Here is a 3976-nt window from a genome sequence, read left to right as displayed (position 1 = left end):
GGGATCGAACCGGTGCTGCAGAGGCTGCGGGCAGCTTCGCAACACAGCATTTAGACACTGCGCCACCGGGGAGACCCCAAATATAAATTTCTTGAAACAATAGTAAACACTTTTTCAAACAATGTACAAACACACCTCTTCAATTACAATAGACATTTATTAAGTGCTTATTGTAGGCAATGTTCAAAAGGCTATAAAATTTCATAGGATACAGACCTATAGAATTTACATATCTGGTAGAGGAGAAAATAAGATTTTATATAAAATATTACCTTAACCTTACCTTATGTTTCATTTTAATGCAATTAATGAAAATAGATTTTTCCAACTTTTAATTTTTAAAATTAACACTGCAAATGTGAACTAGTACAATTTGATTAATTATAGTAGGGTATTTTTTAAGAGACTGTGAAAGATAAGGAAAACACTTTATTTTGTCTCAATTATTTAGTTTAATGAACACAGCTGTTTTGTCCCTGTAGTTTCTGTATATACACTCTTCGTACATTGATCTAAACTCAGAATAAAAAATTAAAGAACCAGAAGTATCAGTACATGCTTGCTATACACACACAAAGCACATACATGTACAATTTGTTATTTGATGGGACATGTCTTAAAAGGACCAAGAAAATAAAGCCATGCTGTGAAAATATTTTGTATTTTGTCCTGACATAAAAAATTATTAGATATGCATTAAATAAATGAGCAAACAGTTCTCAATCTACATATATGTGTGTTTATAGATATAAATAAATAAACGTATTTATGTGTGTGTATAGATATTGCGTTATATATATGATGGTCTACAAGATTGCAAAAATAGACATCCTCAGGTAACATTCAATATTGGAATTTATTGGAAAGACACATGGAAGTTTAGGTATGGAAACAATTTCATCTTTTCACTATTTGGACACACTGGGTCCTAGTGATTCTAGCCCTGGTTATAGCAAAGCTTCTACAGAGTACTAGGATATTATTTCAGAATCATTTACAATATGTCTTGATTTTTCTAAACTAAAGTCTTTCTTTTTTAAAATATTTATCCTCTCTGTAGGAGCCTCTCTGAGGAAGAACTAATCCCCTTATCTCTTTTCAGTGGAGACAGATGTGCTTTTGTTTTCCTCAGTAAAGCTGACTTTCCCTTTCTTCTGCCAAACTCCCTAGTCCTAGCAAAACTATTGAAGATGGCATCTAAAGCCGCCTGGGCCAGTTACTCAGTCATGCTGGGTCTCTCCCATGTATGCAGGAGGCACATGTTATTAGTACACTTCTCTGTGGCTTTGTGTCTTATAAGTAAATAAACATTAATCATGAAAATTTTCAGTACTAAAAACTAGTGCAGTGATCCCCATAGCCTCATAACAACTGCAGTGGCATCAACTCATTGCCACTCATTTCTGTTTTTGTCCCACTAACTCTTTCCTGAATGTATTATTTTGAAGCAAATATTAGATATCATGTCATTTCATATGTACATTATTTGTCGGTGTGTTACATTTTTAAGTTGGCAAATTAGATGTGATTTTTTGATAGTGCCTGGTTAAATGGTTTGCCCAATATTTATATTGGGTTATCTTACATTATTGTTTTTTAGGAATGCATTATATACTGTATGTGTGAGTCTTTTGCTTTTATGAGTTTGTATGTATATTTAAGCAGGTGTTCCCTAACTCTATCATGTCTTTTGAGTTTCTTTGTGGCATATTTTGATAAACAGAATTTGGCATTGTTTTTGTCCATCTTACCCATTTTATATAGTTATTTTTTATGTTCAGTAAAATTTTGCCTGCACCGAAGCCATAAAGTTCATATGTTGAAATCCTAAAGCCTTATATTATGGCATGAGAAGGCAGATTCTTCGGAAGGTGCTTAGGTCTTATGAGTGTAGCTCTTATGAATGGTATGTATCTCTCTAGAAGAGATTCCACTGAGCTGGCTATACCCTCCCAGCATGTGATACAGGATGAAGTCAGTAGTCTGCAACCTGAAGAGGGCCTTTGCCAGAATCTGACCATGTGGCACTTTGATCTTGGACTCTCAGCTCCAGAACTATGAGAAAGAAATTTCTGTTGTATAAGCTATTATTCTAAGCTAGCCCAACTGGAATAAGAAATATGTCATCATCTAGATACGTTTTTGTACTGAGGTAATATTGGTGTACAATATTGTAGATAATTTAGGGAAATTAAGTCTGGACCTCCTCAGATATGTATCACCACACCACACCCACCACCAACATGTTACCTGCAAAGGGACTGAAAACATCACAGGATTAGAACCTCTCTCACTAGTTGTGGGTCTGGCCAACCACCATTACAGATGCAAACAAAAGGGCTTTGAGTGTAGAAAAACGAAAAAAAAAAAAAAATATTGTGAACTACAATGACCAGGTTAAAGAAGTTCCAGTTATCCACTAAATTAAAATTTTTTTTAATCTTAATTTTGTCATTCATGGATTATGACACAATCAGTGAAGATTTTATCTTTTTATTAATGTGGTGAGTTGATTTGATTTTCCAGTGTTAAACCCGTTTGCCATTAATGAAATAAACCCAAATTGGTCAGTCAGTGGGGGCAGACATACACGTTTACACCTAATTACCAATTTACAAACCACTGTAAACTGTAAAATATGTGCAAAAAAGATGTTAAGTCTTTTCTTTAAAAAAAAAAAGATTTTATTTACACATGCAAGAGCTGGCCAGAGGTTGCGGAGGTGAGAGGATTCACCTGAGACAGAGTGGGGAGCAGAACAGGCAGATGTACTGAAATACACTGCTGAGGGGAGCAGTGGGCAAAACAGAAGAGGTCTGTTGCAGCACATGGGTCACCTCCCTGACCGGCCATCGACTTTGTGCTGCAGTGGCTGTGTATGGCTTCATAGTACTGTGTCTTAACCCCTTGTGCCACCAGGCAGGCCCCTGTTAAGTCTTTTCTTAAAGTACACTTATTGTAGCTATAAGAACATCAAGATATTCTTACAACCAGTCAAGTACAATTTAATGTAATGATATGATTGCTAATGTGTACTATAGGTAGTGCACCTATTCAAAAGCAGTAGTATTGATGTTTCAAAAAACTAAGAGTGCATTGTTTCAGAATTTCCATTTCTCATGGAACTGATCACCTCTCAAGTCTTTTGTAACTGACCTTCCTTTGTATAATTCATTTAGCTTGTACTCTGAGGAAGGAATTTTGACTTATTGATAAGATCTTGGAATAAGCCTCTTTTTCTATGGAAGGTATCCAAAATTTATGGATCAGTAATCTAATACAGACTGACAACTCCTATGGAATGAACTGAATTACATTTAACTGTGTTCATCTTTTAACATGGAGCACCTGGTAACAAGTTCTATTCACACCTCATCACAGTCTTCTAAATCACCTTCACAGATGCTGTTCCCACTTTTCATGTAGCATGCATATTTCCACGCCAGTGCTGATAAGTTAGATGACATGATCCACAAGATGGACACTTTCACAAAGAATTGCAGGAATATTCTTTCAATCATCATAGAAGATGTACTGAGAAAAAGGTAGAGATGTGCAAAAAAAATGTACAAGTTAAAATTTTTAACTTTTGAGGTCATGGGAATATTTTCAGAACAGTAGAAAGAGTCACGGTGATATACTTAATTTCTAGTCTCAGTTCTTTTAGCTTTGTGACTTTGTACTAACTGAATTTGATTTCCCTGTTTATATCTATGAAAGATTGGTACAAGTGACCATTAACACCTTTCAACTATTGACTTTGGTTAATCTAAACCTTGATGCCAATGGATAGAACTAGATTTTCAGTGACTAGATGGAATTATTTTTACTTGAAATATATGGGAAAGTCTCCCTTTCACAAAGCAACCACCTATTCTATGCTCTAGATATGAAAAGTTAATGGCATCTCTTTGTGATCATAAAAGTTGTTTAAACATCAGTAGACTGGATCAAGAAGATGTGGTACATATATACC

This window comes from Talpa occidentalis, unplaced genomic scaffold (genome assembly GCF_014898055.3).
Source record: "Talpa occidentalis isolate TD23 unplaced genomic scaffold, MPIMG_talOcc4v2.1 talOcc4.4, whole genome shotgun sequence".
NCBI lineage: Eukaryota > Metazoa > Chordata > Mammalia > Eulipotyphla > Talpidae > Talpa > Talpa occidentalis.
Note: the sequence above shows the minus strand (reverse complement) of the source record.